The sequence below is a fragment of the Lissotriton helveticus genome, chromosome 6 (genome assembly GCF_964261635.1).
Source record: "Lissotriton helveticus chromosome 6, aLisHel1.1, whole genome shotgun sequence".
Taxonomy (NCBI): Eukaryota; Metazoa; Chordata; class Amphibia; order Caudata; family Salamandridae; genus Lissotriton; species Lissotriton helveticus.
In genome coordinates, this window is record NC_136067.1 from 992,307,321 (window position 1) to 992,320,208 (window position 12,888).

The 12,888-nt window shown below is 44.4% G+C and overlaps 1 protein-coding gene and 1 long non-coding RNA gene across 3 annotated transcripts in view; both read left to right on the forward strand.

Moving 5' to 3' along the window:
* Positions 1-12,888, forward strand: part of LOC144761620 (uncharacterized) — an 878,183-nt gene that overhangs the window by 294,245 nt on the left and 571,050 nt on the right. The gene's annotated exons all lie outside the window — the stretch shown is intronic.
* On the forward strand, positions 669-3,923 carry LOC144761619 (uncharacterized). The gene is made up of 5 exons (XR_013595814.1): positions 669-1,729; positions 1,856-1,992; positions 2,231-2,301; positions 2,572-3,123; positions 3,689-3,923. It is a non-coding gene; the product is annotated as an uncharacterized LOC144761619 (long non-coding RNA).

Here is a 12,888-nt window from a genome sequence, read left to right on the forward strand (position 1 = left end):
TCTTAAAGGTATCCAAGGTTTGTCGGGTGTGATCACTGACAAACCTCTTATCACTTACCGCAAAGGAAGATCCCTGCGGGATACTCTTTGTAACAGTAATGTGACCAATGTAAGGGAGACATGGTTCCCACCAAAACCTTGCGGCTTTTTCACTTGCGGTTCCTGTATAATATGTCCCTATGGCTGCAACAAGATTTATGAATTTGCATTTAATTCCTCTAAAACATATAAGATCAAAGATTTTGTCAACTGTAATACGCCATATGTGGTATATATCTTGAGCTGCAAATGCAAAATCATCTATGTGGGCAGCACAGTCCGCCCATTAAAGATCAGGATTCAGGAACATCGCAGAGCGATAATCAACAAGGATATCCGATATCCAGTGAGTGCACATTATCATGACAAGCATCCCAATGACTTAACCTTTTGGTTCTACGGAATTGATCACATCCCACAGGACAGTCGAGGAGGAGATCGGGAATTAGCACTAAGACAGAGGGAAGCAAAATGGATTTGCCGCTCGAAGGCAACCCAAATGGGGCATAACACCGATAGGGAGCTTCATTACTTTCTTTGTTAATCCTGATGTTAATTTACAATTAATTCTTGAACTGTGCCTGTAATGCAATGCTTTCCAATGAGCGATGACATTCAATCTTGATACTAATCTGCATCTCCTTCAATGTATCGCACTTTGCGCTCAGAGAATATGCCTTTTCTCAAAGTTTGTCCCTGATATTCCTGTGCACTGAAATTGTCACTTTCAAATGATATACGTTGACTAAATATATACTTGATTTAGGATGAGGAACTTGTAATCTTCCCTGTCCTGTGCCTCTCCCTCTTTTTCCTTCCTACCCCCATTTCTCCTCCTTTCATGACTTGTCTTTAGATAACATCTTTAACACTAAATAGTTTTCTCATTTAACCCTTCAGAGATGAATCCTCTTTTTTTCAATATACTCCTGAAACTAGGCAGCACTTAATCGGGCATCATGATATGGGTCAACTGACATCTTACTGGATCAAAAGTTAAACACTCCAGAACGTACTAAATGTGAGAGATATACTAGTGGGGCACAATAACATTTTTCCAACTCTTAAATTAACCAGATTGGAGAGCATTTATACTGTGTCTTAATGTTACTTTCTAATCGTACAATTCCTACCTCTGCAGCAACAATTATGGCCATGGGTTATACAGATTGCATTTTCGATAGTCGAGATACTGTGAAAACAGTTTAATTATGAACTGTTTCGGCTCACTTATATCATGATCTGATTTTCTTTATATATATATAATAGGTAGTGGGAATCATGCCGTGTCCATCATAAAGATCATTCAAACTTTTATTCAAATGAATCGGGACTTTTAAATTATTTTTTCTAATATAGATACTCTCTTATGAGATGGCGCTCATGACTTTCAGAATCCCGCTATCCTCTGGCGCTTACGTATTTTTGAAGCCGTGTTCTACCTAATCACATGACATGGGTAGAGTGGGCTCACGCTGACATACTCCGGTAGCTGCGCTTCCCTCAGACACTGACTTTTTTTGAAATCGTATTCTCCCTAGTCACGTGACAAGGATATAGTGGGCGGAGTTTGCACGGACGATCGACCGGAAATTCCTCCCTACCCCAAACATAAATACAATGGCGCCTAAACACGACGTGCAGGACGCCTTGCTCGCTGACGGTTTTTGGAGCCGGGACCCTATCATAGGTATGCGGGGCTACCAGGGTGACGGGTGGTTTGTGCTGTTCGGGACGGGTTGTGTTCGGGCTATTTTAATGTTCTAGCCATCCTTTAGCCCTTAAGTATTACAATGGCACTTTCTTGATTAAACAGGTGCGGCAACCTTCCTACGTTATCAGAGTATGGTCACTACTTGACCTTTAGCCTAGACGCTACGCTACGCAAGTGTGAGTCAACTTGGACCACCTAAACCTTGGATTACTTTTATTGGGCTGCTGTTTTAATACGAGGTAACTGTCACATTATGCAATTGGTTAACGAATCATTTGCAGTTTCTACATTTGAATATGTACTTTGTCTATGAATTGGTATCATTGAGGCATACTCTAATATAAATGTAATAGCTCCCTTTCCTTTACATTTAGTGTTGGCAATCTTAGATACGTTCCTACATATTTTTATAGTGCCGTGTTGTCATAAGCATCATCATATCTTTATAATGCTCGCTTCCAATCTGTGTGTTTTTAGAATACTTGCGGAAGACGTCATGGTCCATCTGAACTTATTTTCTACGTTCTCTTACTGGGGGCTATAAATAGGTAAGATGTTGACCGTAGGGTCACCGTTGTTTCTTTTTTGATGGCCATAAAGAAACAATTTCTGTTTATATATTCTCGCGTTCTAATACCTGATACGAAAGGTATTTATCTTTGATGTTGTGGCCTCCCTTCTATTTAAATCAAAAATGACGGGGGCTAGACCACAGGAGGCATTACTATTACTGTTGATGAACCGAAGACAATTTAATCTGGTTTTTGTTATTTTCTAACCATCAAATTTTGGTTCTTGTGTGATTTTTCCTTTTATAGCGCTTGCAATATAATCGATTCCACCGCACCGACTGGGATCATTCAAGTTCATCTCTATTGAGAGCTGACATTTCTCCAGCACAGGTATACAGCTAACTACTGTGCCTTAGGAAATCTTTATATATTAGTGCTTTAGGAAATCTTTATACATTAGCTTAGACATCTGCAAAGTGATTCATTGTTTATGCCATATCTCATTATGTATAGCCTCCTTCTACCTCCGTGTGCGTGTCTTTTGAGGCCACTCAACTACTAACTTGTGTTGATTGACATGACAACGACACCCCCATGAAACTTATATGAGGGTACCTCATCTTGTGATGAGATGTGCGTGTTTACTGTATTTTTACATCAATTATACCCCTTACTCACATGAGTGTGCATTGTCTTTTAATATGGCATGCTATGATATTCCTTCTTAATAGCAATTATACCCCTACGTGTTTTTCCGTTTCACCCAGGAAACCACCTTTGGTCTAGCAATCTTACCATCAATTCCGGTCTGCATATTCTGTGGATTAACTAGTGCCGCTCCTTGAGGATACTAGTTCGGTAAGCATATATGGCAAATGTGTACTTATATCTATCTTCCCTTCTGTCCTCCTCCTTTCTCAGTGGCTTCGTGGTTGTCTGCTTCATAGCCTGACAATATATTTTCTTTAAAGTCTTATTAATTGGTTTTTAAAATTCTACTATTTTATATATTTTCACTTGGGTTATTCACTATTTCTTTGAGTGTGTTCTCTCTTAAAAATAGGTCTTTTCTGAACCCACCCCTGATCGCCTCATAGGGAGAGTGGGTTGGATGATGTAGATAGAGGCATCTGTCATGCCTGTCAATGTTATTTAAAAAAATATTTATAAAAAACAATTTCTAGGTTGGACTAGTCCTCTTGGGTTATATCTGATCGATGTTACATTGTGTATATATTGGTTGTTATACTCTTTTAGGTTTGGTGACATAAAATTTTGAATTGTTTTGTGTAACATGTTGTTTTTTGGGTTGGTGATTTTTTTGTGATTTTTTGTGGTGTGATAAAAATTATTTTTTTCTGTACATATGTGATATGTTCAATATATATTTATGTGTATATATATATGTTTGTAATTTTTACAGCCCTGACGAAGTTCCTACAGGCAAAAAATGGGAACGAAACGCGTTGGCTGTGCCTTTGCTTCATGAATATTGTTGAATAAAGAAGAAGACATTTACAAACTACTTTCTCCATTTGACTTCATTTTGAGTGCACCTTCCATTTTTGTTTTTTGCATTGTGGTAAATTGTACATCCTAAGGCAGCGGATGTTTGGAAGCGATTGCACCGCCTAATTTCAAGAACTTTAAGATCCTTTGTGCTTGACCTTGTCTGCTGCTTTTGGTCTTTTTGGTTTTAACTTTTGAAAACACTCAGGGGGATATTCTCAAGAACGTGTGATAACTATTGCAAAATTAGCATACCAGAACTTTCAATATCGCAGTCTATTACAGGAAAATAACGCCGTGTTAACATGGCATTCTCAAGACGGCGGTACTATGCAATAGTCTCACGATAATGCGTCAAATGACGCGTTAAAAATCAACGCGACGGCGTACAAATGCGAAACGCAAATGCAAAAAAAGTTGCGATGAGGCCAATCGCGATACAGAAATCAGGGAAAGCCAGCGACAGCCCTGCAATTCACACACATCAGGTGGGAAAAATCACCATGAAAGTAGAAAAAAAACAGACAAACAAATGCAAACAACAGCAACGCACAATGGATGTTGCCGGAGCAAGTACAGAGGACAATCCGAACCCCACAAGCCCCTCCGGAGGACCTCGGGGTCCGGGAAGGCCAAGGAGAAGAAGAGTAGGAAGAAGCGGTTCAGTCCACAGGAAAACAGGATCCTGATAACGGAGGTGGTAGAACACCATCAACAACTTTTCGTCACATGCATTGTGTCATTGGCAACCAAAAATGGACTATGGCAGTCCATCGTGGACAAGGTGAATGCAGTCGAGGCCTGAAGAGTACCATGGAAGAGGTCAAGAGGCGCTGGAATGATGTCAAGTGCAAAACTAAGCTGAAACTCACCAACAACCGGAAGGCAGCAATGCAGACTGGAGGTTGTAGTCCAGCGCCACAGGAGGAGCTGGACGATATGGAGGAAATGGTGCCCACAGTCATCAATGGGGAGATGGTGGCAGGAGTTGGGGGACAGGACACTGCTCAACATGACAGGACACAACCGCACCAGGGTGAGTAATGGCCAGGGACTTGGGGGACAGGGGGAGATGGGCACAATGGCACACATTTACAATTGAGTTGAGCACATCTGCGGACAAACCATGTCCCACCAAGTGACCAATGTACACAATTATGCACAGAAGTCAAAGGCACATTGCATGAAAGAGAGAAGGGGCAGCAAAATCAGAGCTGCAGGGGCGACTCCCTCAAAATGCAGCACACACACATAACATGCAGAGCACATCAACACTGACAACAATGTGGTACAAACCGTAACACGTCCACAACAGAACACAGAACACAACTGGTGCCGCTTGTGTGTAGACACTGGCCAATCACATTTGGCATTGCAGGGAAATGTGAGTTGATAATGTACAAGTACAAACACACATCCGTTATGTTGTCGAAATGTCCACTGACCCCCATCAAATAGGCAAATAGGCAGCTCCTCCCAAACAGCCACAATGTACAAAGTCATGAAAACACGTATAATGCGACAACATACATGTGAACACATTGTTAAACTGCATCTCCCCTTCACATTGGAAAGGGAGAATCAACACCTCCTGCAGTGGAACCCGAACCTCTCTTCTCTGATGACAAAGAGGACCACCACAGCTTCAACTCCGACGCCCTCCAACATCTCGTAGAGAACCTTCGCACCCCACCTCTAGGAGCAGGGCAGCCCAGCTGCTACTAGGAGACCCCACCCCCTGAACAGACCACACAGCAGGCAGCAAGACCACCACGGCTGCCTCCCAGGACCTCCACGAAGAACACATGGCCTTCCAATGCCGTGTATTGGGGTGCCAGGAGAATCTGGCTGAATAGGTGTTGGTGGGCTATGACCGCATGGCAGCCAACCTAGATGCCATTTGTGGGTGTCTACGTCGCTTCAGGGACCACTCACAGTCCCTGATGGACACCCACAGTCCGCTCCATGCTCTCCAATGGACCATGGCTGACATCGCTGGAGCCCTGACTCAGAGAATAGAACAACTGTCCAGTCAGAGTGGCTCTAGCGATGTCACATGGGAGTTGGGACACATGCGGAGGTTAATGGAGACCATGGAGTGGGCGCAGGCGGAAATAGCGGCTGCCACGGCTGCACACCAGCGAGTGGTAGCTGGGTTCCTCAATGACCTCAAGACCATCCTCATGGAATTACTGACACAAGGCCTGGCGCTGATGCATGCTGCTGCTACCAGTACATCCACATCTCCGTGCCCTGAAGTGTCAGTGCCACACAGTGCAGCAGTCATTCCACTGGCCCCTGAGGTGTCACTGCCACACAGTGCTGGAGAAAGCCCCCCCCCCCCACACGTGAGGCACATAAAATAGCTGTGGACGAAGATGCGGATGGACCTGCCTTCTTGGTAAGAAGGATGCAGTAGCATTCATCTCCGCCATATGGCCAGTTTCTGCTTGGTTCTGTCCTCTGCATCATCACCTTCCACTGTCCCCTGATGCACTCTGCGACACTCACCTTGGACTTCGACATGTACTGCCATGTTCTGTTTGATCGCCAATGACACAGCAATTGGACTGCAGACTGAACTTCCTTTGGACTTGTCATTCCCTGAAGGACTCTGGCTGGCCATCCACGGGCCAACATTGTAATGTGAGGTTTGCATGGCCCTGTACTGCTCCAGATGCAACATTCCAGTGAATGTGCATTAAACATTCATAATCACAGAGATGTGTCATGTCTATGGTCTTTAGAGTGTGGAAGTTTTGGATAAATGTAGGCTCAGTGATTTCCCTTCTGTCCATGTAGCTCATGTCGTTGAACTTGGGTCACAGGTTAACACAGTGCCGTATGCGGTCTGGGTGGCGCCTGCACTACAACAGGGACACACGCATTAGTTACACTTCCTTGTCCAGCCCAGTACAGAACCACACCCAGAGCTCTGGGGTCATTGTTCAGACCCTTACGCTGGACTGGCACACGCCAGGCCAGCCCACTCCGCTTACGCTCACAGAGGGGGACAACAGCGCTACATGTCCCAGGTCTTCCCTGTATTGATCTGCTGGTCACAGGTCTAGTTGTCAGCATGCCATAGCCACTCCCTCAGGGCTGGTGTACACCCACACCACACCCATCCAGCACACGTGTCACAGGACATGTGACCCTGCCAATAAAAGGGGGCGGGCGCACGTGCTTGACGCCATTTCCACTCTCTACCTGGGTGTATCCGTGTGGTATTAATGTCGGCATGAGGGCCTAGGGCCCTGCAACATCCTATTCCCCAGGTCAGGCGGTGACATGCTGTTGTCCGCACTACGATACTCAATCATACAGGGTCAATGACTTGCGGGGCACAGACTTGGTGGAACTGGATACACTGCGGCCTACACAGGCACACCGCCACGGGGCAGTGACTTTCGGTGCACTGAGGTAGGGGCACCTTAAGTGCTGAGCGGATGTCCAGCCTGCAATGATGCCCTGTCCTGGTGGTCCTGACTGCTCAGGATCTGTGTGCCCTGCTGGACCGCAGTGTAGGCCAGAGCCAGCGGGCAGCATGGCCCTACCGCCACGTGGCATTGCCTTGCGGGTCACAGAGTTGGTGGCACCTAAAGGGCTGAGCAGGTGTGCAGCCTGCGATGATGCCCTGTGCAGTGATATGTCCTCTGCCATAGCGAAATCAAGACCCAGAATCAATTGTGCAACCTGGTGGCCCGCAGAGCGGGGCTGCAAGATGTGGAGGGTGCCATGTTCGCGGGCCATGGGCTTTGGGCTTGCACCGCCATGTGGTGGGCCCTCTTTGCGACATGCCGGTGGTGGAAGGTGAGCAGTAAGGCCTGGGTGGCAGTGTCGGCCCTATCTCTCCCTGTCCCTCTCTTCTTTTCTCTGTGTCTCTCTCTCCCTCTCTTTCCGTCTTCCTCTCTCTCTCCCTCCCTTCCGCTCTGTCTCCTTCACTCTCTCTCTATCCTTTGATGACTGCATGACACACCTTTTGATCTGAATTTTTGTCTTGCAGGCTGTGACCTACAGATTTTCCCGAGGAGAGCAACCATGAGTCTTCATTGCTGTTCTTTTGAGTTATTTTGAATACATCTTCTTCTGGTAATTCGAAGGTGAATGTGTGATGTGATTGTGCAATATCAGTCGAATTTCTTTGTACATGATTTTGAGAAGTTGATGTGACATGTCTTTGCCCGGTGGGGGGGTGCCCGGGTGGGGTCCTGGGGATGGTGGTGGTGGGTGTTGTGGCTCTGTTGGGGCTCCCAGCTGCATGATCAGTGGATCCATGGCATTTGTTGCCCTTCAGGTGTGTTTCTGGGCTGGGCTCCCTTTTGTGGTGCAGGCTGTCATCCAACTTTACCACAGGCCAGAGCAGGTGTTGATTTCCTGCTGCTAACGCGGCTTATTGCATGTTTTGTGATCTTATCGCCGATCTGGCTGGTCGTTCAGAATGTTGCGGAGTGGTGTTGTTGCTGCTTTTTCAAGGGAACGCTTACTCTGCATTTCATTACCAATAGTTGCGGGGGTCATCTGTGGCGATGTTTTTTGCGGCTGCTATCACAAGTAAACTGGTGATATGGGCTGTTAGCACCAGCTTATGAACGGGGCGATAAATGTATCACCACTTTGGCTGCGATAAAGTGCAGTTAACTCGCCAATAGTTCCTTGAGAATATGCCCCACAGTGATATAAATGTTGAAAAGAACTGAGCTAAGAACAGTTCCATGTTTAGCTCACTTCTTACATAACACTTTCCCTGAAACCTCTTCAAGTGAAGGAGGATGAACCCAAAGTAGGGACTAAGCCCTTCTATCAAAGACAGTAGAGATGTCAACAAATACATACGTCAGCCGTGAGGCTGCCTTCTCAAGGCCCTTTCTGCCAAGGTTATCATTGGCACTGCTTTGTGCATTAACAAGCATCACCCTTTTAAAATCTTTTTAGGCTATGGGTATAATATTATTGCCAATAGCCTGCCTAATTATATTTAAATTACTTTTCTTTATTGTGTTTTTAAAGAACTAGGGCAACCAATGGTGCTTCAGAGTACAATTTGAATAAGGATGCCTGAAGGGAAAATATAAGACGGAGTCAATATTGACAATCTAGTCCAAATGCTGAATGGAAAAGGTGGGTCTTCTGATGTTTTTAGAACTTTCTGAGATCCGTCTCAAGATGAGAGGCTGAAGAAGCAAGTTCCAGCCTATGAATGCACAAAAATTACAAAGCCCTCTAGACATTATATTTTTCACTGCCAATAAAAAAAAACAAATGGATACTGATACTTAACAATAGGTATATTCAGTAGCATGTAAGAATGATATGTGTAGATTTAAATAACATTTAGAAGAACAAAACAACCAAGGCGTCAATTAACATACAGAGCTTCCAATTATATGTAGGGCTCCCGGTTTTATGGTATTTGTTTTTTCGACATTCCCTTCTATATGTATCCATATTTATTTTTTGGTCATTTTTTCTGTATTTAGCCATTTTTATGTTGTGTTTTCAGTATAAATGAAACTGCAATGGGTATTTTTCCACATTTATTTAACTGATAAATGTATACTCGCATTTGAATATTCAAAATGTTTCAGCAGTATACAGTGCAATAGCGTTATCTGAAAACACTTGCATTGTAGAATAGCATAAATAACTGTAGATCTGCACCTTATTAAGCTTAATCAGGATTGTCTTTTTTCATCTCTCCTACCTCTCAATCTGTACACCTACAGACCTGGCACTAATGATTGACAGTAAAAACAATCACCCAAAGAAGGCCCATTTTCCGTATTTTTGTGAATATAAATGTAAATACAAACAGGAAAATAAGTAGTTTTCTGTATGTATTTATCTGTAAAATCAGTAAAAAGTGAAAACTGGGAGCCCTAATTATATGTCAGCATGAAAGAACTGCTGTATTTCTTCCACGATTTGCAAAGCACATTCCTTGTAAGGTATACCACTTCCCTAAGGTAAGGTTGTGGTCCTACCAAATTACTGAAAAGGCCAGAAAAGGGCAATTTTCCTGTGTCATGGGTGCATGCTGAGAGGCAAAGTTCTATTTTGCTTATGGCGTTCTAAACTCTTGCACGCCTCCTGCTCCTTGTGACCCCGCCGTGAAACAGGGCCTATTGTTTTTCTAAAACCAAACAGAGAGCCATCTGATTAAATGTTATGTCAGACAGTAGATGCCTTTCTCCATTCTTCTGGTACGACCTGCATTTTTACTGAATTATGGGCCTGGTGCAGGGGCTGCTCTAGGCTCATGGCGGCCCTGGGCAGGGAGCGTAGGTAGGGGGCTCCCGGAGGAACGCAGGTGCGGAGGCCAGTGAAGAGGGGGGGTCAGGGTGTTTGGAAGTGGAACAGAGCCGGAGGCCACCAAATCCCTGCCAGGGGCCGCCAAGCAAATATGTATCCATCCTCAGAGGATTATTATATTAAGGATATATATTGGCGTGGTGGCCCCTGGGGTTTGGCGCCCTGTGCAGGTGCACAGCTTGCATGCCTAAGGCCGCCCCTGCCTGGCAGGGTTGGATTGGGAATGAAAATCGGCCCGGGCACGCGACAAAAAAAACGGCCTACATTTGCATAAACACTCCTCGTATCACTGCTTTGGTGTAATCTTATAAAAAAACTTTAAGGGGGGGTGTAAAAAAAAAGCACGTGTTAGTTTACACTGGTGAAACAAGTGAGGCCACTTCTACTCAGGCCCCCTGCCACCACTCAGTCTGTGCACACATTAATGGGCCAGCCCGCGATACAAAGGGAGTGATACCTCTGATAAACGGAAGTAATGAGCGCCCATCCACCTCTAGAAAGGCCACTCAAACACCCATTGGGCCGCTGACTGTTTCAGAACAACAGAGACAGCGCCCAAATTGCCCCCAGACTGCTCAAAAAAGCAGCCCACAGCAGAACTCGGACACCGGCCCCTCGGGCATTGCCCGAATGCCCGCGTTACCAATCCGACGCTGCTACCTGGTGTACTAAACGGTGTTGCAATTGCAAATCCTGCAATTCGCAGAATCACTGGGTTTGTGACCACAAAATCGCCACCTCTAATGTAAAGAATATATTTTGCACGTAAAAAACATTTTTCCGATTGAAAAAATGGGGTTTGAGACCTATACTGAATCACAATTTGGAAGGGGCGTGAAACAGGCATTCCTTCAAAATTGTGATTCGATAACCTACGTATCAATGGTTTGCAACCACGATTATAGTCTCAAACTATTGACCAGTACCCAACTCTTCAAAGGAGGTCATAACAGATTTTCAAAGGGGAAGGGATGGCAGCTTCAAGAGGAGTAGGCATAGTCTTGTTCTTTCTTAAGTTTTCCCAAACTGGACTTTTTTTTAAAGGAGCACTGGTTCTTTAAGGAACTTGGGGTGCTTTAATTTTTTTAAAAATTGTTTTGGAAAGCAAACATATGGATAGTGGCCTGATGTCCCTTGTCAGCCACCATCCCAGTGTTTGTAGTCAATCACAGGGGGTCAGAAAATGTGATCTGCCTAATTAATAAATAATTAGGCACATTAATCTGTGATTCTGCGAAGTGACCTAATAGTTTGCAAAAACTGATTCCATTTGCAAAACGTTGGTGAGCAATTACGACCACTTTTTGCGAATGTAATCTCAGGTCATGTTGTCTTGGAGATGGTAAGGGCTGGACTGGCCGTACCGGGCATCAGGCGTTTGCCCGGGAGGCTGGAAGGGAGGGGATCGGTTTTGTTACTGGGGGCGTTTTTGCAGCATTGCTGCAATATCTGCCCCCAGTAACAAAAGCAGCAGTGTTGAGGGATGCTTTTGTTAAGTAGCACTGCGTCACACTTAACACCCCCTTTGGATTCCAGTCTGGCCCTGGAGATGGTACAGACTTTTATCACCCACCTCATATTTAGGGTTAACTTTCTTTATTGATTATAATCACGTACACATTCACTCGCCTTCATATTGCGCCTGGCGGTGCAAGAAAAATTAACAAAGTAATACGTAGTCCGCACATCACGTCACCTCGTATTTATTGAGCAGGAAGGGTTGTGCCTGCCCCATCACATTCTTCTTTTGCACGAAGATGTCACTTCCTCTGCCTCCTGCTTTTTGTTTGTGTTGTTAAGCAGGTAGTGCGCACTGGGCAAATATATCACTAGTTCCAACCCCGCCCCCCAAAAATCTGATTTGTCTGCACTTTAAAATTATATTGAATACTAAAATTAACTCTGTGCTACGGGCTGCCTTGATTTCCTTGCAATATTTTCAGACCTCTCTTTCTTCTCCCTTGTTATGTCGACGCTCTCCCTTCTCCTTTGTTTTCTCTTTTTGTTACCACCTTCTTACTCTGAATGACTGATATTGAGTCTGACCTTGTCATATGTTTCTTAAACACCCGCCTTCCATTATGTGGAACGCAGTATCTAATAAAAATAAGTTAGTGGATAATGCAATTTTCTGGGGTTTCAAAAAATGCTAAGCTGTTTTTTTCGAATGAAATGCTCGATACTGCCAGTTTGCTAATCCACTCCTGCAGGGGGTGGCCGTGTGGTAGGTATGCATTGTGGAAAGGACTCGACCTCAACAGTGCCACGTGCTGAACTGCACGTAGACATGCCTTCAGGATAATACTTCCGGCCATTCAACTTCTGACTTGGCCTGTTTTCTCCAATCACCCAACAAGACAAGCGGTCAACACATACATTGGCGTGTGCTGTGTTATGTCACTTTGTGGTGATGGATGAACGTTTACAATAACTGTCTCTGCAAAGAATGTGTAAACATGTCATCGAGCGCTTCGTCACCTTTTCTCATTATACTTCAAATGACATTCCTTGGCAGTTTTTAATCACAGAAAAAGCTCACAATAATTTTGAAATCCCCCAAAACGCTGATCAGGTGACTGTTGTGATGATGGGGTTACAATATGGCCAAGCTACAAGAAAGTAAACGAAAGAACAATAACAGAAAACAAAATAGTAAGAGCTAACAGAAACTGTATATAAAAGCACGAATAGAAAAATCAAAACAAAAGGATATGAACACAAAAAAGGATGAGATATAAGTTTAATAGGCTAACGTGTGAAAACACAAGGTTATCACATTAAAACCAGATTGTAGACACAGAT